This window comes from Porites lutea, chromosome 7 (assembly GCF_958299795.1).
Source record: "Porites lutea chromosome 7, jaPorLute2.1, whole genome shotgun sequence".
Lineage (NCBI taxonomy): Eukaryota > Metazoa > Cnidaria > Anthozoa > Scleractinia > Poritidae > Porites > Porites lutea.
In genome coordinates, this window is record NC_133207.1 from 22,029,250 (window position 1) to 22,057,210 (window position 27,961).

The window sequence follows — 27,961 nt, forward strand, 5'->3', positions numbered from 1 at the left end:
TTCTTCCTAAAAATTGGAACAGGTATACTGCGAAGGACTCACCGACAGTCTCTCTATTTATAATGAACTAACTATTCGAGTTGAGTCAAGTTGAAGATAATGTAGTATACTGGTTCAGTGGCCGATTGAGCTATGCTAGATTATCTTCGACTTGATTCCCCTTGACTCCCATTTAACCATCTCCTTGACTTGGGATGAAATCGACGGTAGGAAGGAATCTAATAAAGCTGAAGCCTTTAATAGCTGCATGATTTGGGCTTTTTAATAGTCACTTGCTTGTACAAGTGACGGTCAAATTTTCCAATTGTTAAACCTCCCTTTTCAGCTGTGCTGTCAGCCTTGCGCTTGCTTTTAAGCTATTTTTTTAATAAGTTTTTCAATATTGGTCAGTCTTGATCTACTCCTAAGTCACTCTTCACTTCGCTGATGTTAATCCACTCGTCCGTGAAGTAAAACGCACATCCCCCCTGATTTATCAAGTCTAACATTCATACCTAAACCTTGAATTGCTTTCCTTGTACTTGAATAAATTTTTCATTTACTAAAACTAAGAAGAATGGAAAGTTAACAAATATTAAAGATTACAGGTCGATGTTGTTGTTTGTGTTGTTTTTAGGAGTAGGTTTTCAATTCCCAGAGGATAATTGATTTGAAAGCTTAAAAACAACTCTGAACATCAAGCCAAGCTAGCGCGAGTCTCTCTGAGCGAAAACAAAAGGGTGCCTGCAATCACAAACCTTCTATTTGCTTTCAAATTGATCAAATCAGCCATCAGAATCGTCTCAATATTAAGAAAAGACTCGTAGTGTATATCTTTTTTTTTGTCAAGAATACTTCAATTATCTTTAACAAATTTCTTTGTGTTAAATATTAATCCCTACCATGTAGCAATTCTTGTCTCACAGTGTATTTCACGCTGTGTAACGAAACCATAATACCCATTGTTTTCTTCTAAAATTTTGCATAAGTATTGTTTTCAGTTTCTCTTGGGACGATTGCTAGTCTTAAGACAAATTGAAAACAATGTTTATGCAAAATTTTGAGGGGAAAGCATTATGGCATTTTTAATAAGGCCTTAAGATTCCATTTTGACATGTGTCTGACGTCATGATGACGTTGGTAATTTGTTCCAGGGTCAGCGATTTCCAAGTCACCAGCGCTTCTTTTTGTCTCGACATTTTCTTTTATATAATTATATTATTGATCTTCTTATAAACATCTTCTAAACTTTTCCTGAGGCTTTCAAACCTCGAAAAAATTTCGTGGAGATGTTTAAAATTGTCGATTGGACAAAACAAAGGAAACAATTTTCCGGTGATGTCGTCTTTGTCGGTGCTCTTATTTTTAATAGATCATGGACAACGACCAATCATAGCACTCGTAACATTGTATTCACCACATTTCATAACAAAGATCATTTCACGTGTTTGCGCACAACCAGGGACATTCAGCGTGAGACACAGTTAGTTCTGGCTACCGGATTATTTATAAACTTAACGATTCTTTTTTTCCCTTCAATCCGTGGAAGTTGTAACAAAGTTAAAGGCTTTTGTTACGTTTGCCTCAATTGACTTTATGCCGTGGTTTGAGGTCAAATTGGATATGCACCGTCAGCAAAACATTTCTGCGTTCCAAAATAACGCGGCATGTTTGATAGTCGACAACTGAACTCGCTGGCGCCGGCCGTCTTCTGGTGATTTATTTCTATAATTTATGTAGTTTATTGTCTATGTCGCATTCGGAATCCGACTAAGCATGGCATCTTTAGGAGCATTTATCGTAATTTTCGTGTACGGGTTCCTTCATTGCTACAACGCAAAACCCAACAGAGAAACACCTGAAATTACAGGTAATGATGCTCCTATTACGAATTTAGACTAAGCTTTAATGTTTTTAAACAAGAAAACATATTTGCTCAACATGTTTTCTTACTATTTTAGCCACCTGCTTCGAACCCTTGGGAATCTCGGATGGTAGAATCAAAAATAGCCAGCTTCACGCTTCGTCAGCGTTTGATAATGACTTTAATACGTTTGGCCCTCATAGAGCAAGGCTCAACATCACAAGCTGGCCGCAGGGATATCGATCGGCCACTGACCAGTTAAGCAGTAGCTGGTTTAAGGTAGAAATCGGGCGCATTATGGTGATAACAGGGATAGCAACTCAAGGATATGGTGATGTGTCAGTGAATGAATGGCTGACAGCGTATATTCTACTGTACAGTCAAGGAAAGGAGGATTACACCTTCTTCCGGGAGAGAAATGGAAATAATGCCCAGGTAAGAAGAGTTACTTTTTTATAACGTTTATCTAACCTTTCTGCCTTAGGCGAAATTAGCCAACATTTTTAACTCCAGACCACTTTAATCCAGACTCGAGGGATCTAATGCGACCGGTCTGTTATATCACAATGTGTTAACTCTCACTAACTAAACCTGTTACTGCAACCGACACTCTAAATAATTCTTTTTCAAACTTTTTTGTTCGCTTTTGATGAGTACAATTAGGATCGCAGTTTTCAAGTAAGAAATATACAAAATGTTAAAGTAAAATATAAAAGCAGAGATTACTCTAGCCACTAACAGTTGACACTACACTACGCCGGCGACGCCAGACCAATCGACTTGCTGCAGTGCATGCGTATAGCCGGAATAACTTAATGAGCCACTCTAAGAGTCTCTTCAAAGGGCGTGAGCGTGTTCTGCAGAATAACGTTTTGGTTGCAGCTTCTGAGGCGAAATCTTGTGTATTCAAATAAAGATAATTAGGTCTAACTATAGAACAGCTTCAGTTGAACTCTGCCTTATAAGAAGTCCGGGACGATTCCTTGAATCAAATAATTTATGTAGCGGGTTTCTGGACAGGTGAGTAAAATGTGCGAGTTCCGTCGCTCCACTTATTTTCTCTCTTTTATTCGGCGTGCTCACACGATATTTTATATACATTTTGTGCCTGGAAAAACTATCTGCTCAGTTTTAGCCCAAATTACCTATCCATGCTTTGACCCAATATAAACTTACTGATTGATTGTGGTTTCGAATTGTGGTTTAGCATTTCTCTAGCTCTTATTTATACGTTTCGAGAACATGATTGGCAAAAGTCCTTTAAATCAGAAGTGATCCCTGTTCAAATCACAAAATTCAATCTTTAATATGCACAGTTAACTTTAAGGCCACACTATGTGGCCCTTATTGATGTTAATTTGAGAGTTATAAAATTCAGCATTTCACTGTATTACCAAGCTAAAAAGTTATAGGCTAAAGAAGTTAGCATCACCGGATGATGCGAAATCAGCCATTGATTAATTTTCATAACAAAGTTTCATTAAAAGAAAGACTTAATTAAATGAATCAGTATTCTCTTTATATAGATTAGAAGAAACGAATAACTCATTTTGCGTCTCTCGTCATGCCTCTCATAAGAGTCAGAGTTTAGTACAACTTCTGGTAATCTTTTTTAATACTGCATTTTATCTTTAATTGTTAAATGTTTGGTGCAACCAAGCAGGTGCAATTTTATCAAATGTGTTTTGTTCCAGATTCATATAGTGTTTATCAATTGGCCTAATGTTTAACATTCATAATTATCAGATACTTTTGAAAATTATCTTATTGATTAACATCGTGAGAGTTAAATGACTGAAAATGAAATCGAAATTGTGTACAACACTGAAAAGAGAAACTTTCGCACCCCATGGAGAACCTCAGTTTCCTTTAAACAAAGAATATTAACCACAAAAAAGTCAGACTTCTACATGATTCACAAAATCGAACCTATGAATGCAATCCAATGGGACATAAAATTCGTGCTCTGAAAATTAGTAAATATACCATGCCATGTGTTTTTTTTTTTTGCGCCGAAAAAAGTAGTATCTAGAATATCGTTGTGGTAAACAAAGGTTGAAGACGAAACATTATGTGGGAAAATAGGCACCTAGCGGCCACCTGACGACTTTTTTCACAACAAACTTTTTTACAGAATTTTCCTCCATTATAAAAAAAAGGAAGCTGAGGGTCCTGTTCAGTTCTGTTACATCTCAACTGATTTTCCAAAGTACTTTCAAGACTACCTAATTTTACTACAAAGCTGGGAAAAATATCTCTGGTTATAGAAAGAGAAATTGATTTGACTATAGCTTTAAAAATGTAGGATAACCTGGATTGGCACTATCTAAGAATGGAAAAAAACAACTAAAACAAAACAAACAACTTCTCAAAATAGCCTTTGGTTAAATTTATTTTCAGGGTGAAAATAAATTTAACCAAGGGCTATTTTGAAAATTTGTTTGTCGAACGAGGAATGTTCTAGAGTATTGTGTATTTTTGGCCATCCTCAGCTAGCCCCGGTTATTCGAACGTTGGATAGTTGCTATCCACCGGGTAAATCATTCTCCAGTGAATACGGTTTACGGGAAACTATTGTGTTATCCACTCAGTGATTGAAATTTATTCAGTGGATAGCTCTATTCACTCTTTAAACAACCGGAGTCAGAACTCTAAACGTCCATGACATAAAGCTGTGCCATGCTAAGTACTACCAGAGTTTCTACTGACAGAATATTGCATTCTTAAAACTAAAGCACACGAGTTGTCGAGTTGCCGCAAATGTATCGGCGTCGAGCGCGGGAAAAGTGTTGCAAGCAACTTCTTACCTCTGACTGACTGAAAATTAAGAAATGGTAAACGTGCAGCGTGCAGCCATCGAGTTATGGATGCACGTGGGAGGTTGCTAAGCACTAAAGAAGCGTAAGAGTTGCTCGAGGCGTAGCCGAGAGCAACTCTAACTTCTTGAGTGCTTAGCAAACCTTCCAAATGCATCTATAACTCGATAGTGCACAGCTGGAACGTTTGCCATTTCTTTTATAACATAATCAAAAGAGAAAACATGGCGAAAAGATTGGCGAGAAATAGATGGACATTCAAATTTAAATAACTATTCCTAAATTGCTACACTTAGAACTTCCTCTTCAAAAAACGCAAGTTAATGATTTGGAAGCCGCAACGCGCTCTTAGAAGTCTTTTGTTTTGCTTGTTTGCTTTGTTCTTTTCTGTTTCTGAAAAACTTATTATTCGACATTACCTTACCTATACAGACTAGAGGGCCTATGGTCTCCAACTTTCAACCAGTCCTGCATTGCCCAATTTTATTCTTTTGCATTTTTGTGAGTATATTAGGATTACAACAGAGTAATTTTCAAGCGATTCAATTAGTACCCTTTGTACAATTTTAAAAGAGTGTGAACGATCATTACCACGGGTAGCAGTGCATAACTAAAGGAAGGAAAAAATGTTTGCTTGACGTTCAGTTGAAGAACTTAAAACAATATTTTCCCCGCAGATGTTTATGGGTAATCACGACAGTAACACAATACAACTAAACCGCGTAATTCTGCCAGCCAAAGCCTCAAGTGTCATGTTAAGACCCATCAGCTGGACAAACAACTTCGCTGTCAGAATGGAGCTGTATGGCTGTCACTCAGGTTAGACAACATTTTGTTTGTTTATTTGCTGTTGCCATAAGATAGCCGGTACGTAGCAGAATAGGGTGAACGTCTTTTTGTGACTGAAAATTCTCAATGCCAAACACTCGCTCAGTTACACGTTTGCGTAAATGCGTAAATGCCGACTTTTCAGTTTACTAACTGAATGACTGTACACCTCGCTGCCCTCCCCCCACCCCCCCCCCCCCTCCAAAAAAAAGACAAGCTTTGGTGCTGGTCGTTTTTATCGAGCACAGTCTCTTTTGGTTACCAAGCCTCTAATTCTACTGACAATGTGGTAATACATAAGGTGCCTCAGAAGTATAAGATGCTGCCCTGTGTTTAGACAAGTACGTAGGTACTCTACTTAATGCTTTGTCTAAAACAAAACTGATTATCTGGAATCTTAAAGTGACCAATACAGCAAATAATAGGTCGCGTTTAAAGATTGTTGAACTGGGCCTTTTCGTCGAACAATTTTGAATGTTTGTTTGTAGATTACTACGTCGTGGTCTGGTTAATGCTAGCTAATTCACCTTTCACAATCGAGTACTTGGAATCTTGGGATGACCATCGTAAGTCGCGCTCAACTGCAGCTGGCGTAGAACAAGAGGTATGATTTAAGACAAAGATGAAGTGTTATTAACCCTATTCAGACTGGGCATTTTCTGTTTCCTGTGACCAGGGAGTGGACTTCAGAAGCGCTCCTCTATAACTTCCAAATCGCTCATAATACGGCCACCAAAGTTACACAGAATAATGTGCTCATCATTTCCAAAATCTAGACATAACTCGATTGACATAATGTCGTAAAATGTGACGTCATTATGATTTCATATTCTTCAACCCAAAGTTTCCCTCAAAGAAGCCATAAAGCAAAAAACCTTAACTAGTAAAGTGTCTGATGTAGCCAACAAGTTAACTAACACATATATAATCTTTAACCATATTAGTGATGTCATAATGACGTCATAAATTACCTAAAGAAGAAACTGGAACGATCTGCCTTCTTGGATCTGTCATTTTGAATTACTTAAATGTATTCCATTTTACCTAAAACCCGTATAAATCAAGGTAAAGAGAAAGCGAAAGATAATTTGATCTGTGTATAAAAGGATGCTTAGGAAACAAAAATCTCCAAGTTATGAAGTTAACCAAGCATCTTCTACCTTGTCACTTTAAATTCATGTCTTTTTTCCCCAAATTAGCCACTAAAGAGATTGAATTACATTGACATTTCAAATTAATTCAATAAAAGAATGCTAAATTAAGTGTTATGTAGTAACCCAACAAGTAAAAAAAGAAAAAAACTTTTTTATCAGAAAAATGCAAATTTTGAAAAACATGCCTGTCAACAATCGGTTGCCATGATAACGTCACTGTTGACGTGCATTTGAAGGCGACTTTAAAATTATTCCAGATAAATTTTATTAAAATTCGCGGTCATAGCTTGGACGGTTTGGACTTTATTCAACTTTTTTGAGAGCGGTCTGAATGGGATTAAAATTGAGTTGGTTTTCAGTTGTTGCTGTTACAGAATATACAATTAACTCACCTTTTCAACATTACCAAAATCTTTTCTAGGTCACTAATCTGCTGAAAAACATTCTCGGGTTTTTGAGTACTCAAGTGCTGCATTTTAGGTGAGACTTTGTCAAATATTGTTGGTTTAGCATCAGGAATTAAAGTACGACGATACGTAAGATACTCCAAGGGAAGAGTCAGTCTTTGATTCCTAGCCAATATCACAAACAAAAAGGCAGACAGTTAAGCTCCACATTGCCTTTCTCCCCTTTTGTGTAAAGATATGTCGCGGTGGACCCTTCATACCAACATGACACATCCAAAGCTTACCATGTAAGAGGAGAAAACTGAATTGATGTTACTACCCTGTGACTTTGTGCCCTGTCCAAAGCAAAAAGTCAAATTTGTGAAATCATGAGATTGGTTAGCATACTCAGAAAGAACAAGATGAAAAAAGCCCCCATGGCAAAAATCAGCCCGTTAGTGCAAATTGGTGGTAGATATAAGTACCGGTTTGCTGAGATGACTCCTTGCAAATCCTTCTAAAATTGGCTTAGATCGTACCGTTAACAATCCACGCCTGTCACAGAAGGCTTCATAAGGAGTCGTCGGAGCATAACGTTGCTACTATCTCTTCACCAATTTGCTCCAACAGGCTGACTTTTGGCAAGTTTCATCTTCCTCTTTCTAAATATGCCAACCAATCCCATAATTTCAAAAATCTGTTTTTTGTGACGTCATCACATCTCTTTTCTGTTCCTTACCGGTAATCCTATACTGATGGGGCTTTTGTTTGTGCTAACTGGGAGGGAGGCCTTTCTGAGGCTTCCCCTCTATAACTGTAAAACCGCCCATGTTACAGCCTCGACGTCAACATCTATGTAGAACTTGATTAAAACGATGACGTAATTGGGTGTCATCATGACTTCATATTGATGACATTATTGGCTGAACCCATATTTCCTCAGCATTTCCTCTCCATTAGGCGAAAACAGTTCAAAAGAAACGTATCTGATAACATTTGGCTAACACATTGATAATCTTCAACATTAGCAATGGCTTTATCTTGGATCCGCCTTTTTCAGGTTTTGTTAAATACACATTGGAAGCTCACTTAACGGACACTCTTGTGAGCGGGCAGCTTTTTCATATCGCTGGCTGCTCGTCACAATTAATTTATATCAGTTTCAGAGTTTGTTTCTTTCACATACACATTCGGTTACACTTCGAAACACACCCCGTAATTTTTATCCTTGTCCCTGAATTACAACGTCGTCAAAACAACCGTATAGCCAAACACTGAGAAACAGTTGTTTTTTTTTTTTTTTGCATTCCCAGTATTTATTTGTAGCCGGGCAAGCTCTCTTTGGCGACCATTTAACCCTTACACATCTAATAGCTGCATATAAACGAACACCATTGTTGTAAGCGGCCAGCTCTAGTTACGAACACCTTTTTCGAGTACCGAGGGTTTCCGCTTACGAGAGCTTCCACTGTATTTCTATTTTGGTCGAGATCCGTATAGATCGAGGTAATCGTGATAAAATTGTGTTCCTTAAATTACAACTTAAGTAGCCTGGATTTCATTAACATTTTTACAGTTAATACATGTGATCAGAACCCCCATACTATGAGCTACTGATTTTCAGTATAAAATAATGCTAAATTAAGTATAATAACGGGCCCCATACCTAAGAAAATTTGGTAATCTATCCATCCGAGAAATTTTGGTAATCTCGTGACCGTATTCTGTCCGTCCGCACCATTGAGCAACCAATGTGAAATGTCAAACTTTCTAGCTAGTGTGGGAGCCTGTAACATGTGTTTAACTTGATAATAGATATCCATATTATGGTCAATTGGCAGCTCTCAAAACAGGGTGTCCGCTGACGAGAGTCACATGACCGTATCGCCGGCTCAGGTGCCAACTCATCGAGGTTACGTGTTTTTTTTCTTTTTGAAGTTTTCCTTCGACCAGTTGTTAGCTTTTAATTGATCGCAAGCTAAGGTTTATGTTTTTCAGTCATATGGTTCTCCCCTAAAGTTAAGTATAGATTTGTGGATTTGTGGATTTCTTTGCAGTGGTTTCAATTAAGTCCATTGTCCGAAGTAAATTTAAAATGAATAAACGGGAGCTTCGACTTTAGCTCTGGCTAAATCTATGTATTATAATAATTCGATCAGCATTTCCGTTACCTTAAGAGATGTCTGTTGTGTAGCATGAGAGACTTCAAGTATATCGTAAAATAAACCAGTGCTAGCATTTCTATCACTGCTTTTTGTATTTTATTCATATTTGTATTCCTTTGTTTCTTATTCTTGTCCCCTCCCTACATGTTGTTTGTTTTATCTAGCTTTTACACCTGTTTTTGTTGATCGTATTATTCTTTTTGTTATTCCTTTTATCTTAAAAAGAATGGCCTCTTCCTTGCCTAGGGCGATTGTGGGTTTGACAGTATGACTGTTGCAGCGAGACCTTATCGTATTGTGTGGTCCAAGCTGCATCGAGAACCACACTCAAGGAGAGCTATAAATTCGTGGTTTTGTTTGTCGTTCGCCCTTTTTCTGCCAACGACAATCGTGATACCTCTTACCTTTCGAAGAGTACGTTTATTTGAGTACTTGATTAACTTGGCACGCTTGTAATCGGTTTGTGATAAACGCTACTTAAGTGGCCCGTGCGAGTAATGCTCTCGGGATAAACTTGCTTTCTCCATTTCCTCAAACAGGAGTATTGTCAGAAAACAGTAGAATTTGTTTCCTTCCTCGTCTTTTGGCTTTTTGCTGTCGTTGTGTTTCTCTTACCTTTTTTATTCCAAACTAAGGTTTCGCTTTTTTACAGCCCACAGGAATCAGAAAAGGATGGGGCAATGGTAAAAGCTCAGGTCTTGATAGAATGTCTCCGAGAGGGTCAGGCAAATATACTTAACAAGTTAATCGATGAAATATCTTATCGACACGACACTTCATTTGACACAAATTTCTTCACAATTCAATACGCAGGTAAAAATGGTACCTATCAACTTAAGTAACTAATTTTAAGTGGTGTCATACCTGTCTCAATACAGTTTCCGGAACTTACTGTGCGTTTCATGCTACTTTGGTAGCTACCGATTTCCAGCTTACTCCAAATAGTTTATTATATGATACTCATTCTCATTCAATAATTGTTCAATATTTTCAGCCAATGAAGTGGACCTTCTTGCCAATGTTTCGCTGAATCTAAGCAAAAATTTACAGACCGCAAATGAGATACTACCAGAGGAGCGTTACAGAGTTGAGGCACGGATATCTGTGAAAAGTGGACTTGTTAATTCCACCTCCAAGAAATACGACTTTAAATGGGAGATTTTTACCATTGATGAGGCAACTGGTCAATTCTATACAGCTGTCGAATTGAAACTAAACAATGAAACGAACATTGTAATAAACTCTGAGGAGATGTATAAGAGTCTCACGTTAGTGCGGGTTTCCGTGAAGCGAAAAGGGTTCAGTACACCCTTTTCGTACGACTACGGGTTTATCAAGATCTTACCGCGTCTTACTGTCACGGTTAGTGGGCCAGATTTAATTATAAAAGGTGGACAGCCTGTGCAATTACTCTCAGATGTCAAGGGTATACTGCGAGACTCTTTTGGAGCTAAAGCTGAAAAAAGGAACTTTTTCTGGACTTGTTGGGTTGAAGATTCAACTTCACCCAATTTATTATTTCCATTTACTTCAGTCGGCGAGAACCACAAAAATACCACAGAGTGCTTTGTTGGTGGCAATCTTATCAAGAATACTTCAAATGAAAATCTAGTTGTTGAGGCTGACTTGTTGCTCTCAATGAGGACTTACGTGTTTCAAGTTATGGTGTCTCAAGGACGCAGATTTGCAACTGCATCCCACAAGCTTCGTGCAGACACTAACATTTCATTCGCCATAAAGTAAGGAATGATCCCTTTTTATTACATTATCCACAACAAAGTTTATTTTACTTAAGCATGTGCGCCCAAGGAGATATCCCCCTTAAGACTAGACCCCGGTTGTTCAAAGGCTGGATAGCGTTATTGTTAAGTCATCTAGGAAAACCAATTGCGTTATCCACTGGATAGTGATTAGCCTGCGTGGCGGGCGTTCGAAAGAGAAGGGGCCGGGAATTAGGGCGCGAGACCACGCGCGAGGGAGGAGGGAGGAGTGGAACGCCTGCAAGGAAGCCATTGTTTTCGCCATCCCGCCTACTAATTAAAAAAATAACAAAAATAACGCAACTGTGAATGACTAGCTGTCAAATAAGTCTGGCCGCGATGCACGTATTCTAGTCGTATTTCTCGCACTGTTTTTCTTTTGTTTTCCTAAAGCAATCTAAAGTAAAAGTACTATAAAAAAGTTCAAACGCAGTCGTCCATCGAAGGAATCTTCCTTGAAAGTTGCAACGACCCGTGCCGAGTTACATAAAATCCAGCATAAATCTATTCAAGTTGTTGCTGAAGGAATCGGACTGGAAAACCGTTTAATAAGAAATGTAGCGGCTCCTCACAACTTTCACTGCAATGTTTGCCTAAGAAAAATTAAAACACTTTGCCGTCACGCACTCTTTGAGTTTCTATCAGGACGAACTGGATCCAGCCGAGCACACTAGAACGCTGGTGGCAAGGAAAGAAGAGCTGAACTTCGAAGATCTGCAGGAAGGCAACAATTTATTATTAAAGTAAGTTCCTGGCGGTTTTATAACAGGCAAGAAGAATTCCTCGACCAAAAATCGCCAAAAGTTATACATCGTTTCGTCTTCAATTATCTTGCGTTGATAACGTGGGTCAAACAACAGATAACAAGCACACAGGCAGCATGATTTTTCGTTTCTTTCGTCTGGCAAGTAAAACCGACAAGCCGTTGGGGGATAATACTTTTCAGAACCAGTCAGTAAACCTCATCTGCTGACAGGCCTTTTCCTTCATTCGGTTCTTTAACTGCTTTTTCTACTCTCCTCTGAAGCTGAAATCGATGCCTTCTAATGATGAATTCCCGTAGAGAAATCTCAACACGCTTCACTAACGACATATGTTTGGTTGTGATTGGTAACACTCAAGTAACTGAATGACATGTAGGTGACTAATTAGAACACGCTATTTAGATCTTATCAAATTTTGACTAATCAGGATTTTAACATTCGCCTGGTAAATGTTAATAACGAGAAAAACAATGGTTTCCTGGCAGGCGTTTCCCTCCCTCCTTCCTCGCGCGCCCCTCGCGTTTCTCTCGCGCCTAAAACTCCCTTTCCCAAAACTCCCTTTCCCTTCCCTTTCAAACGCCTGCCACGCAAGATAGTGATTTATCCAGTCGATAACTCTTTTATCCACCTTTTGAGCAACTGGGGCCAGATTAATAGGTTTATAAACCAGTCATGTGAGGTGCCAAAGGGTATGCGTTTTTTCAAGCTTCAAAACAGGAATGTCTTGTCCCCACTCGTCATCGGTTGGCATATTCTTGTGATATCAATAGTGCAAGTGGACGTGAGAAATTTATGGAACGTTTCCAAGCTCAGGCAATTCAAGGCATGGTTGAAAGGCTAAAAAGACCCCCACAGAGAAAGCAACGATCTTTTCAATAACACAGAAGGATCCGAATTAAGGGTTCCACAAAGATATGATAAGATATATCTCACTAAAATATTTTTAAAAAATTCATCTCAAGCATCACGTGACATTCCCTGGACCATGAAGTCACAAAACCATGTTTCCTCAAACGGGGCAAGGCTGTTCAACTTCAAGCTAAAAATACTTGTCATCAAATGGTCAGGCAAACTGTCTGGATTGTCAGTTAGTCTTACAGGGTGGATTAAAGCATTTTTATTAAGAGTTTTTAAAGTCTTTTATAAGTCACGTGACCTGTTTTTCTTTATTTCGTAATCATTGCTCCACTTAGGCATACATGCAGGGATATTTCACCAATGAATATGTCACATATTGTTAAGGCTACCGAGCTGAAACTGTTTGCCAAGTTTCATGACATCTGATCAAAACAATCCGTTTCAAATGCCACTTCGCCAAATTATGCAAATTACGAGGTCACCCATGCCTTAACATGTCTGAGAGAGAATAAATGGAGCCACTCAAAAATAGAATATCTCAACAACACCTGACGGGTAGTAAAAACAAACTCACCACTCTTCTGACCACATTGGACAATGGACTTTTGTTGTACGTTAAGTTAAAATGAAGCAGTGGAATCAATTTGATCATCAATTTCATGGAGGCAAATTAATTGCAGATAGTTAGAGGACGAAGACGTTTTCAATCATTAGTTATAGGAGCCAAAATTTTTACAAGTACAGTACATCTTAATTTAACTTTTCCTTTCTATTTCTCAGATGTGTCGCAAACTGTGGGCAAAAGGTCAGCATCAGGAAAAAATTTATGTTCGACACCCAATGTGAAGGGATTTCTTGTTCTGCTATAAAAAATTACAGCTGGTCTCTATATGTTCGTCTTGAAAATGGCTCTCACAAGTCTTGGGGAGAGATCAATAATCTCTACACAATAGCGTTGACATCATTGAACGGTCCAAATCTAATCTTCAATGGAGGGGATTCATCTTTAAACAGGTCTTTGTTAATGGGAAACAAGACTTACAAAATACATATTATTGCGTGGATAGACGGCAATAGCTTTAGAACAGACGAGCACATTTTTCGCACCAATTCACCGCCGTCGAGGCGAGATAGTAATTCTGGATGTTTCATGGAGCCAAGGATAGGCAATGCCATCGAAACTGAGTTTAAAATCAGTTGTGTGAACTGGTCGGATCCTGATACACCACTAAGTTACCAGTTTTCATATCAAACGAATTTTGGCATCGTAGTATTTTACACAGGATGGCAGCCAAATGTGACAACCGAGTTACCAGAAGGCAGCAAGGCTTCAAACTATTCACTTTATCTGAAGTTACAAATCATAGATTCCTTAGGTGATTCTTCGTTGGAGCTTATCACTGCGCAGGTATTTATTACGCAAAATAACGGTAAATACCCGTAGGACGCGCGTAACACTTGATCCCCGTTATAATGGCCCTGCTAAGAATGTATCAGCATATTGTGACTCCCCTTACCTCATTCAGACTTGTACATACCCGTAGGTAGCTGTGGGAATTGATGCCTCCAGAATCCCCCCGTGTTTAGCTTCGACAGCACTTTCAACTTTTCATTTTTTCAAGCCCATTCAAGAATTGAATTCCGCTTTACTGCACATACTTTAGCATTGGTTTCATGCAAGCTAACCTTCAACTTTTCACAGGTTTGGCCACCAAAGGCTTCTAGTGTAGAAGATTCTCAGAGAAAGTTGGATAATCTCCTAGAATCAGGCGATGTCAACAAGGCCATGCAAATAGCGTTTTCTGTTCTGTCTGCTGCTGGCGACTCGGTAAGTTGTAATTTAACACGATCCTCGGAACGTTAATAAGGCAATATTGATTATTTCAGTGATAGGTTTCGTTAGTTGAACGCGGGGATGATATTCCATGCTATGAATGGGTTATTTACCTGTGTGCACATTTGCATTTAATGAGACGCTATCTTAAAGCGATCGGCAGATAGCATAGATGTATTCGTATAAAGGGAGTTAAAAACTTACCGTGTCAAATCCAAGCTAATCCAATATATTGGCTACCAAAGAGAGCTAAAAAAAAGAAAAAAAGTATCATGAAGTATCGTCGAAACTCACAGGCCATTGAAAAATACAAAGAAGAAACGTAACATGCATATCAAATCCTAGTAAGCTGTGAGAAACTCAATTTCTTTCAGTAATGTTGCAGCCCCGAATTATTGGAAACTGTGTAAATTTATTTTTGTAACTGTACGTAGCTTTCTCCTCTGTTAAGTTTAAGAACGCTTTACTCCAAAAGATGACGACAGTAAAAATAGGCAGTCTCCCGCAAGCTACAATGGTTGTGGGAGTTGTTGCTCTAGCTACAGATAGCGACAATGGGATTTCGAGTGATTCTCAGGTATGATGTTTTTGCGGCTTTACGTAAAAAGACTACCTCAATACATACAGGTAAAACTCGCGCCTAAGAACCTGCATTTCCCCAAGTTACCCTAAACACTGGTTGTTACATAGATTGTAATTAACACAAATTTAGGCTATTTACGTTCTTAAATAGGTTCTTATTTTCTGAAGCAAAAAATACATTGTAGCTAAGATTATTTGGTGGTATTCAGCTCATTCCTTAGGCAAAACCTGTATGCCATTACAATTGCATTTAGAGTAATAAGGCACCTATGTCTCCAAAGAGAATCCTAAATGTTGAATCTGCTTATTTGCCCAAGTGCACAGAATTGTTAAAGAGATTATTTAGAAAACAAGACCCTGTTTCAAATTTTACGCTAAACAGGTTCTTGTATAGAGGGGGCCTAACTGGCACATTTTAGCTTAACAGGTTCTATGAAGACCAGCAGGTTCTTAGTCGCGGTTATACACCAAATTTCTAGTTACGCGTTACTCCGCAATACCGTAATGCTTTATTGTTATCTAGTGCTCATGTTTCTTCAGAGGGTTATTGAAAGCCGGTAAATAAAAGTGATGAACACTGACAAACATCAATTCTGTATTTTACATAAATCTTGCCAAGTTAAAGAAATTTCTTATTGATTTCCTTCCACTTGGGAGTCCGTCAGTAAGCACCTTTCCGGAAAGATGCGTTGTCTTTAACATAACCCAGAGATGACTTTGAGCTTCGTGACTCGTGCGACATCGGTTTTCACATGCAATTTAACGCGGAATTCCCAGCTCTGGTAATGAATTTTCCTATAGTATTGTATTTCTTTCCATATACAGGTTAATTCAGTATAAGAACAAATTAATACTATAAAAGGTAAATGCATGTGGTTTTGTGTTGATGTCTCAATTACAGGACAATGCCTTGAGCTTGTTAGGAAATGCTGCCAACTTTATTTCCACTGAACTTTCAAGTGGATCCGTGGACTCGGACTTGATAGAGAGTATAGGTACCAGTCTATTCAGTGGTATCGGTAACGTGCTAGACGCTGCGTCCAGTGAAGCCCAGACAGACACTGTAGAGAGAGATGAAATAAAGCCAAAGGGTAGTAATGAAGCTGAGAAAGTGGCGATGAAAGAAAAAGTAAGAAGGAAAATTCACCCTCTCGAAAATTTTACATTCGGTTTTTTATGACAAATTTAGTCTGCTGAAAGGCTGGCAAAGCTACAAAACAACCTTCATTTTAAGTATCAACACACTGACTTCAGTTAACGACCATGCAACAAAACTGTGGAACTGAATTTCAATTTTTGTAGTATCAATTATATGCAAAATCATTGATAATCGACTGTTGTATAAATAATTAACGACGTCATTTCTCGTGTTCCATAAGAGTATAGACCATGGAAAATGTTTTTTGTGTGAGGGGATTTATTGAATAGAACACTGGTTGCGTTGGTCTTACCAGGTTTACCAACACAACAGGGCTGGGCTCCAACTTAAGTGTTGCTAGGAGCTACACACTAGGGATGGGGTAGTCAGTGAAAGAGATTGCTTCGTCCTGGTGATTCTTTTACATGCTACAAAAGTCCGGGCAGTTGAAGTCCTTCGAGAAAGTGCGTATGGTTTCTCCTTCTTATGCAAAAGTGACCTAAATAGACTCTAAAAATTGCGAATTTAAAACAAAGTGTTGGTCTGAATCTAGTGCAAAATCCATTGAGCTAACCAGCCTGAGGCTAAGTTTTGGAATAGTGAAGGTTGTATGGAATAGATGATCATGGCTCTGTTGCACAGACTTGGACAGTACAAGCAAAACAAATTCCTTTACAAGTCTTATTTTATAATTTTGCTCCTCTAAGTTTTTAAGAAGGTCTAATCCACTTTCTCTCTTCGACAGAGTAAGCAAAGAGCACGATCCTCATTGAATCTGGTGTCTCGAGTGGCTGGTAGTCTGCTGTCTACAAAAGATATTGGCGGAGAGCCCACCGAGTTCAAGACCAAGTCCCTGAAGGTTCTGTTGGATCGCCAAAAGAGCTCAAACATGGGAGGCAAGAAGCTTGGGCAAGGACCAAGTGGGGTGGCCTTACCTTCCGCTGACTCGTTATTTTCCGGGGGCAAACCACCCGAAAATATTGATTCACAGGTAAACAGCAGTAAATAGCTTGCACAAAACAAATCTAATGGCCACTTTAAAAAAATGCAAGATTTGCATGCGTATTCCAAGAGTCTATTTCATGGAGCGCCTACACCACCTTGCATATTGAGCCTACAATTCATATCGACCTTGGCACAGTAAACTACAGCCTCATAATAACCGTTCAAATTCTTAAGCGTTATCCCTTCAACACCTTACGTCTATACAAAACTAAGACTGTAGCTGCAAACTAAAGAACTAAATTTTTATTCCCTGGATTAAAAATAAAACCGATGACAAAATTAAATAGGAAACTTTGGACGTATAGCAGTCAAGTATCCCAGAATTTCTGTTATTTGACAATTATTCTTTGAAATCGAGGTAAATATTCCTAAAGCCACTACTCACCGAGATTGAAAAGAATAATCGTTTTAGTATCTGCAAACGAAATGATCTCAACAAAATCAGAGAGGAAACCATTGAAAAGTACGATTTCATTGACGGATCTAGCCTGAGAAGACAGCCGGCATTTGGCGACGCTACTACTGGTTTCCCCGCCAAACGACGTCTAAGAAACGAGCCCAGAAATTCCATACTGATGAAGGGTCATTACCCAGATCTGGGTAGTGCTTCTGATTGGTTGAATCAAATTTCCCACGCGGCGCGACCAATCATAAGCACTACCCAGATCTGGTTCGTGACGCGTCATCGGTATGGAATTTGTGGCGCTCGTTTGTCAGACGTCATTTAGCAAGGAAACCAGTTGATGGATCAAATCACGCGAAAGTTTGAAAATAGATCTTTGTAGAATTTTCAAACATGGCAATTCACAAGTTTATCACTTCGCAAACAACAGCTTAGCGTAATGGCTTAATTGGAACCGTTAAAAGTTTGAATTGTTTCCTTAACTGAGAAGGAAAGTAGAGCTTTGATGTTTTCTGTTGACTCGCCAAGTTTATAGCCAAACCGGTTTGTTGTGTAGTTCTTCGCATGAAGTGCTGACAAAAATGGCGGCTCGGTTGCTCGAGGTAAGACGTCGTCTCCCTGTAGCATTCTTTTTCCTATTTACTTGAAACGTAGAACGGGAGTTGTAAACAATCCATCGAGCACAAAACTCACCTACAGTAAATGGAAAAACGCCGTTTTGAATCCTTCCGAGTCTTTTCTTGCCTTAAAAAAAGTCAGCCCTAGGACTTTGTCGACTTTTAAAAGATCGTTCCCAAAGAAAATGGGAAAAACACCGAGCTCACACATTATCCACTCGCTAAGAGGTGAATATTGTTAAATAGTCCGAGATAGCGAGCCAATCAGATTGCTTAAATAACCAAGATCACTGAGTGTGTATATACTAACGTAGATTATTTACCACATACAAGGAATTTGCTTTGAAGCTTGTTTGATTTTAAATAGATGCTCTCATTTAAATCCAATCCTTTTACGTGGGATAAAAGTGCTAAAGCAGTCAACTCTTCAGTGGTGGACTTCAAATTAAAGGCAAGTGGAGGTACAGCTATGAACATTTCACGGCTGCCAGAACCAGTGGAGATTTTCATAGCTCTTCCCGATAAGAGCAAAGAAACTGAAAAGGAGAATATTTCCACGCAGAACTTGTTTTTAAAACCTAGCGAAGGAAAGAACAACTTTCGCTACCATAGGTTTGCTGTGTCCTCCTCAGATGTGCTGGTTACAATAAAATTGACACCTGAGAAGGGAAAAACGGTAGATGTGTTCGTGAACTACAAAACAAAGCCAACTCCTCAAGACAATGTCTTCAGCATTTCGATTCCCAATTTTTCATATTGCTCAAATGCTACCCACAATTTTTTGCACAGCCGTACTTGCTCATCAGATCCCTACACTTTTACGTTTTCAAGTCAGATATCTAATAAAACAGGCATTCATTACCTTGGAATAAGATACACCAAAAAGGGCTTGAGTCGAGTAAGACGTTCTTGCAACCCATTTCATAGAAGAGGCAAACGGTCTTGTGTGGATGTAAAGGACGCCCCGACAACTCCTGCTCCAACCCCAAGGATTATTGTTCCAATCTACAACTTTTCAACAGACGTAAACTATACCTTAAGCATTTCAGTTACCGGTTGTTTGTACTGGTCAGAATCCAAAGAGATGTGGACGGGTGAAGGATGTCAGGTAAGTCAACGTTTGCAAAAGCTTGCGAAGTTCTTCCTTTAGCATTTCAAGTAATTGACTGTTTGTATACGTGAATCTTTGTACTTGCAATATTTTATGAGGAATGTGTATCTACAAGTGATGTATTTTTTGGTCACCATCAAGAGAGACTAATTTATCTTGTCACTATAAATGTTCTGTCCTTTTTTTCTTACAAAAATAAGTTTTGACACATAATTTTATTCATTTAATCAAAAACGTTCCATTGTTTGTAGAACTGCTCTTTTTTTTTTCTTAATAACTGACAAAATCAGTGCGTGTGATACTTACGTTGGGTATCGTCGGCGTAGTGGTTTCATTTTATAACATAAAAGTAGAAAGAAATAACATAAGAAAACCGAGTAGTAAAGAGCACCTGCATGCATCACGTTAGTTGCCTTTTGGGATTCAAAATACTTTATACTTCCTTGTAATTACTTTTATGCCGTCTGCTAAAAGAATTAAAATCGACCTTCAGTTAAAAAGTCAATACGTGTCAATAATGACTCCTTCAGGTATCTCCGGGATGCTGACAGCGTTATAATTATGCTTTAATTACCCAGGTTGGGCCAAAGACGACGTCTAGACAATTGCACTGCCTGTGCACTCATCTATCTGCCTTTGGAGGCGACTTCTTTGTGGCTCCAAATCCCATTGATTTCGATAAGGTTTTTGCAGCGTTTGGAAACTTAGCTGAATCAGGGAACATTGTAGTAATGTGTACAGTTTGTGTCATCCTTGGATTGTACGCGATCGCCCTCGTCTTTGCACGAAGGGAAGACAAACAGGATGAGTTAAGGGTAAATAAATGCTAATATGCACAACGTAGATAGAATATTAATGTAAATCCAATATTTGATATGTTTAGCGTAGCTATTGGGTTCTTGGGGTGTCCTTGACCCAACTACCCCCCCCCCCCGCCCCTCCCTTTTGCAAGAGGTATTCTGCATGTCCTTTTTCTGCAAAACGTTACGTTGCAGGTTTGTTTTTTTGTTTTTGTATCCATTTGTTCACCTAAGTGATGACAAAGTGGAGCAAAGTTCTTTGTGTATTAGGAAACAATTCGCTGGGCAAGGCTTGAACCCCGGGCTTCCAGATCGGGGGTTCGAGGCGTTTTCCGCTCAGACATACAGGCCTCTACCATTACCTAATTACATAACATTTATCTTATCCTATTCTATATCGGTTAGGTTATTGCAGACGTTCATCTCAATGAGAGCGAAGGAGACGTCAGGTATCATCTCTCAATTCAAACGGGAATGTGGCGAGGCAATGGAACGACGGCGAATGTTGGCATAGCCATATGTGGTAATAATGGAAGTACAGGTAACGTGCCTCTTACCGACCCTCAGCTTGAACGATTCTTCTTTTCTCGAGGAAGCATCAACAATTTCACGCTCTGCCTAAGAGAGACAATTGGCTGTTTAAATAAGATTCGCATCTGGCACGATAATAGTGGAAGACGTCCGTCTTGGTTTCTCAATGCAGGTTGTCGTCACAGATCTCGCCACAGGTGAAAAGGCGCATTTTGTTGCTAACAGGTATTTGATGTAAAATTGCTTCTACACGGATCACAAGATAATTTTGTCATTCAGTAGTCAAGAATCGGGAATCCTGAAGCGTCTGAATACTGCCTTTTAGTTTAATTCTCGAGCTTTGAAGGGCTGACGTCACATTGTGTGGCTGATAGAAATGTGGCCATTCAACAAACTGCATAGGGATAGGATGATACAGATTAACAATTTGGTATGGGTACAACAGAAATACGTGTGATTCCATTGGGTATATGTGATATGTATCTCATTGACAGGATTGAAAATATTTACCCTCGTTTATATTGGTTGGATACTGGTGGTCCCAATGGTCTATTGCCACCAATGGTGCAATTGGTACCAATAGAAAAGGATGTGGATCCATTAATTGTATTCTTGAAATGCTCCTCATTAAGGGCACTTGGTATAATTCCTCATGTTTCTCGGATGGGTACGGGGGGATTTCATCTGCCCATTGCTACCAGTGATATAATTGGTCTTGACGTTTTTTGTGATCGTTATTGTTCTGGGCGAACTGCTCATAGAATGAGAAACATTCATGCGATGCCTCTTGCTCCAACGTAACGCTTAAAGCACCAATGGTACAATTGGTGTGGGTGTTTTTGAAGAATTGTATCCGTACGTGTTTGAGACAGGTGTGGTACAGAGAGCCTTGACTCATTTAAAAAAATCTTTCTATACATCTCCAGAGCCCCAATTGCTCAACAAAGGCGTCCCACCAAGAACGTTCTCTCATCCAGAACCTTTTTATTTTTTATACTGATCTTGGTTGAGAAAAGTACGTGATGTCTTCAGGCATAATCAGCTTGAAAAAAATAAGTGAAATGAATTGGAGCTATTTAGTATCGAAAAGAAGAAACTAGGTAGCAGGCATAAAAAGGTAATTAGTTTGTTCGCCGGGACGAATTAAGTCATTGGGCTGGGGATTACAATGTACATTAAGTAGAATTTTCCCAACAACTTCCTCTTTTAAATCATGCCTTGACTGGACTCATTTCAACCAAGTTCCTTACTTTTGCTTGGTTGTACTCTGTTACGAATACTTCCTGATCAGTGTGTTAAAAGTGTCATAAAAAACGGTAACACTGCTCCTTCGAAGTCAATGCACACTGTCCGTTTGGGAGGGTTGAAAATTTCTCCAGATTAACATTAACATCCTCCGTCTTCCTTTCCTTATCTTCTAGGTGGATTGCAGTAGAGAAGGAGGACGGAAACTTAGAACTAGAGCTACCAGTAGCAGGCAAAAAGGAGTTGTCAGGATTTAAGAACTTATTCTACTCCAGAACAGCAACTAGTCTAGGGGATCGCCATCTTTGGTTGTCAGTTTTTACTAGGCCACCCCATAATCCTTTTACAAGAGCTCAGAGACTAGCATGTTGTGTCTCAATCTTATTTGCAGCAATGGTGACCAATGCCATGTTTTACAATTTCGGAACCCCACCTGGTGACGCGGTACAGATAGGACCGCTTAAGGTCAGCCTGACGCAAATAAAAATTGGAATCCAGAGCAGCCTAGTCGCTATTCCGGTTAACGTTTTGGTTGTTTCAATCTTCAGAAACTTAAAACCGCGAGAATCGCGGGAAGATGAAGGGATAAAAAGCAAGGGATGCTTGCCACATTGGTTTGTGTTTGTTGCTTGGTTTATCTGCACTATGGCTTCTTTGACCGCGGCAGCATTTATTGTGTTTTACAGTATGATGTGGGGAGCAGAGACCTCGAATGAATGGCTTGTTTCTGTTATGGTGTCCTTCTTCCAAGACGTGATTGTGATGCAGCCAATGAAAGTCCTTGTGGTAGCTTCAATCTTATCCTTATTAATCAAAAAACCACCGGAGCAGGAAAAAGTCCTGGGGGAGTCTATATCAGGGAAACAAACAGGAGGTGTCGTGATTCTCGATCAAAAAGAGCGGGAGAGAGCTCGCAAATTTAGGAGTAGTCTTGTTCAATTGGGTCGCAAGGTGGTGGAATTTGTACTTTTTGGCTCATTTATTTTTCTCATGATGGTGGTTTGCTATAGCAACCGAGGAGTGGCAAGATTTACACTCACCCAATCTATGGACAATTTGTTTCATTCTTTTACAAAGGTAAGATGTACTTAAAGTGTTTTTCTGTAGCTACTGGATTTTAATTTCTTTAGGTTGCTACTGACTCGAAAAATCCGATATTTTTATGACTTTGTGGGACATACCCTAGCTGTCTGAGAAAGAAAACTGGGTTAGTCAAAATTTGATTGGTTGGTTAATCAAACGTTTTTCTGATAGATTTTTTACCTTGCTATGGGAGTCCTGGAGGTGCATTCATTATAACAGTGATGGGGAGAGTCAATGAGGCCAAATTCTTATATCCCCAAGGAGTTAAAATCAGACATAGGAAAAATCGAACAGCCCAAAAAGTCCTGTAATAAACAAACTACTACAATTGACATAAAAATGGCAACACTTTTGCTACTCAATGATTAACCCTCAACCAAGGCTGCATCACGGTCTTTTATTTTAAAAAAAAGTAACCCCAAATTCTGGACTTATTAATGACCTGGTATCGGAAATTTCAAGCGCAAGAAAGGGCTCCGAAACTCCTAGTCACCGTTCTACCCACCGCGAGGTTTACCTGGGGCCTTTCTTCTCTGTTTCCTCCCATATGTCTAATATATAGATTTAGCCAAGGCTAAAGGCAAAGCTCTCGTGGAAGCTTTTAAGAAATACCTGTCGAGAGTAAAGTGTTCTGAGCATGCGATCACTAACATTCCGTAACTATTCAGCGCGAAACTTTTAAAAACACTCCATGTCTAATGTCAATGGGTTGTAAACATGAGCCCGCAATACAGTCTTAATACTGGTCAGCCGATACACTGTTTTGACAGCTGTCAATTGATCATAAGATGCATGGACGTCTAATATCAAGTAAAACACAATTTGAATATGCCTTAGACTTTTTAGCTAGTATTAAATATGACATTTTGTCAGAGCCCAAATTTCTTGGATGCATAGATAACCAAATTTTATGACCCTTGTTGCACCACTGCGAGCGAGAGAGCTGCACTATAACTAATTCCTCTTTTTTGTTCATGAAACAAGGTTTGCCAACATACACATCTGTCACAATATACAATAAACATGATCTGGCATGTTGGCTGTCATTACCACTTGTTTTTTTTGGTCTACAAATAATAATCGTCTTAGATTCCCACTTTTTCCCACATATTTCAAATAGGTCTGTTTTACCTTGTAGGTGAAAAATATTTCTTCGTTTTGGAAATGGTCAAAGAAAATTCTGATACCCAGACTATACGATGCTGACTGGTACAATGGTCAAGCATTCAAGTACGAGGAAGGGTTTCTCAGTAATCGGGCAGCGTTCTTAGTAGGAATGCCAAGAATACGACAGTTAAGAATCAAAACGGGTAAGTGAATGACGTCACTCCATTAAGTAGCTCTTGCTTCATTAAATTTGGTATTTTCATACTTGTCTCGACCGAAGAAATAGTGACGAAAGAAGTTCAGTCAAGGCTTTTGTCTCTTCTGATTTCGCATGTCATTGTTATAATTGGAGTTGATGGGGTTCGGGTTAGCCTGTTATGCCAACTGTGGTGGTAAAGGCGGCACAGAAAATGGAAGAAAAAGTAACGAGCTACTCGGTTTCTCTCGCCCTCAGCTTTCACTATTTCTCTTTTCGCACTTGGTTTTATTTTATCTTGGGACAACCAACTGAAGCCCTTGAACGGTCTAATTAGGAAGAAACGTAAGGTTTTAAAACAGGTCACAAGGGGTTATGGCGGCAGGAATATGTACAACCTGCATTGATATTTCTCTCTTCATATATTCAGTGCCCTGAAGCAGGAAAATTAATGCCTGACATAACATACATTGACAGCAATTCCTTAGGTACAGTTTTCAAATTGTCGTTGGTGGAAAGATCTGTATATTGTAACTGTTCATCCATAGGGCGCCAAAAATGTGTGCAATTCAGCAGTTGGTTCCGGATTCATTAGTCGCTCACCAGCTGTACAACAGTCTGGGAACAACAACCCACAATGTGAACAGCTTAAAGACAAGACATAGTAGTAAGGAAGACAATGCAAAATTAAGGCTAAAGAAGACTTTTTGAGAGGGCTTACTTAAAAGTGATGGTGACGTTGGTGTGATGTCTAACGATCTTACCGACGAAAATTAATGTAGATGTAGATGTGTCTAAAGACACGTCAGATACATCGTCGCTTAAACTCCTTTATCGTTATTTCTATCCACAGAAGAAAGTTGCACGATTGCAAAGAATGAACCAGATTTAGCAAGGAAGTTCCCCAAATGTCTTCCGTTTTATACAAGTGAAGTGGAGAGTACATCACCATATAACAAACCAGGGTGGGAAACAATTCAAAACTCCACCATCTTCTTCTCCAGCTTTGAGCTTGAACGTGAGTGTCCAAGGCCTTGGAGATACCAAACAAGGGAAAGTCTTCAAATTAGACCATTCAAGGGTGTCATGGCCATGTTTGATGGTAGAGGATACGTTGCCGAGCTTGGATACAATTCCCTTTCAGCAATAAATGTTATCAAAGTATTAGAAGAGAACAGATGGATAGACAGCCGAACAGCGGCCGTTTTCGTCGAGTTCACAGTTTTTGAGCCGTCAAGCTCACTTTTTTCTGCGATAAAACTTCTGTTTGAGCGATCACCTACCGGTGGATCACAAGCATTAGTAAATATCAAGACCCTCTCACTATACGCTTCACCAGATCCAAACTCTAGATCACTTTTCCAGATTTGTCAGCTCCTGTTGATGATTATTCTCATCGTATTTATATTTGCCGAGTTTGGAAAGCTTCGTCGAGAGAAATGCTCCTACTTCACGGGGCTTTGGAACTGGTTAGAGCTTTTTCAAATTTCCAGCACTATTTGTGCTCTTGTCTTTTTCTTCTTAAAGGAATCACAAACAAGCCAGTTTGTGAAAAAAATTCAGGAAAATCCCTTCAAGACTTCAAGCACCGACAACATTGAGTTTATGTCCGATTTAGAAACCTATCTCCTCTCCTTCGTGATTTTCATTGTCACGATCAAGTTTCTTCGACTCATTAAATTCAACCGCCACGTTTGTCAGGTGATAGGGACAATGCAACGAGCAGCAACGAAGGTTTTCTCCTTCATGACAGTTTTTTTTATAATCATGCTAGCTTACACCCAAGTTGGTTTTGTTGTGTTTTCGTCAGAAGTTAAAGCTTACAGCTCCTTCTATAGCTCCCTACGAGCCATGTTGCTCCTTTTATTTGGAGGTGAAATGCTTTTCCAAGAGCTGCAGTCGACGAGCAGATACATCACGCCGGTGTTCCTATTTGGTTATCTGTCTTCCATGGCGATGGTTCTTTTGAACATGTTCCTTGCTATCTTGAATGACTCCTATAAAGAAGTCAAGAACATTGACCCGGGAGAGGTCTTTGCTGATGCCGAACTTGGACAATTTATTATGGACTACGCCAGTCAAAAGATACAAAAGCTCAAGGATGATACCTTAGAATTGGTGGAATATATGGTGTGTAGCTTGATAAGATTCTTTCAGAAAGACGAACAAAATAGGCACGACAGTGACCTGGAAGAAGCAAAGCTGGAACCTTTAGAGGACAACGATGGAGTTGATAACGAAAGCGAAGGGTATCCTTTATTAAAAGCTACATCCCTGAGCATAGTAGATAACGTTGAGAACATGTCACTTGGTCACCTCAAACAGGACATTATGCGGATTGGTAAAGAGATGCGTCAGTCCTTGACATCCCTCCAATCTAACACTGACAGAAAATATATGCGTAATCAGTCGGCGCCACATAACGAAAGAAGCGCCTCTCAATGGCTTGAATATGATATAGGTAGTAACCAAAGGCACTCTTCGTATTTTTCTGCCAGTGGAAGTTACCTGGAGGATATTTGGCGAAAAGACCGCGAAAACCATCTTCAAGACGCCAAGGTAAGAAATTACCATGATAGTGAAGATGGACAAACTTCCAAGAGCTATGACAAACGAAATCAAGCTATTTCACTTGAACACTTCTTGTATTTATCCTTGATTGTGGAAAACTGAAAAGCTATCACCAGTCTCGTAATATTTTGAAAACAGCGCCATTTCATGATACAAAATATAATGAACAAGAACAGTTCATCTAATCAAATTGAATTGTTTCCTGTCGTACATTCCTAAGTCAGTCACGTACATCACACGATCACGTTTCTTTGGCTTTGTTACAACCCAGTGTGAAAGAAGTTCATGTTGATGTCAGTAATACACAAAATCGCTAAGACATTCTTTACTTCAAACATCTTCACTTTAATTTCAGGAAGCAACATCTAGCCATTCCACCTGCGGTATGTAAAAGGCATTGACTTGCATTACACTGCTTTGTCCTAGCCATAGAGATTACATATATTTTACTATGTCATTCAGTTCAGTCATCCCATTAACCCATTCCATCCCATTCCATTCTTTCAATTACTTGTCGCTTTTTCGAATTCTTGTTTGAAATGAGTCACCAAATCTTTCCATACACATGGAGCTTTGATGGTGTTTTTGGTAAAGATTTTAAAAACATATGAAACACTGTCTCAGTTTTTAAACCCGTGGTTTAAACACTGAGACTGATCAGTCTAGGCTATAACTGAGCTGGGCGGCAGCTTGAAAAGAAAAGACATACGGCTCTCCTATTGTCACAAGTTACTAATGACTCATCATACTTAATTTTATTTCACCACAGATTTTAACCTATAATTGGTAAGTCGCCTACCCCTTTTTCCTCGTTCGTAATAGAATAATTTGAAAGTTGACTTGCTTGTCAATGTTGCTCTGCTTCCAAGGTAATGCCACTAACAAGAAAGGGCTTACTTGAAATCCTGACCGTGGCGTTGATGGGTTACATTACATGGCTGTACACACTCGCCTGCAAGGCCTTTAACTGGCTGGAACTTCTTCAGAAATGGACGTCCGAAGAAGAACTTTAACTCAAGAATAAATAAGGCGATAGCTGCTCTCAGTACGTTCAGATGGACCTCATTGTTATTGAAAGCTCTTTTAAATTTCGTATCTAAGCTTGTATTCTGCAAGCCCTCACTAAAAGTGATCTTCGAATGGGACTGCACTTATAGACCTCTT

General features: G+C 39.2%; 1 pseudogene; it reads left to right on the top strand.

The window, feature by feature from the left end:
* Positions 1–1,755: 1,755 nt before the first annotated feature.
* On the top strand, positions 1,756–27,951 carry LOC140944607 (polycystin-1-like protein 2; annotated as a pseudogene).
* Positions 27,952–27,961: the final 10 nt, after the last annotated feature.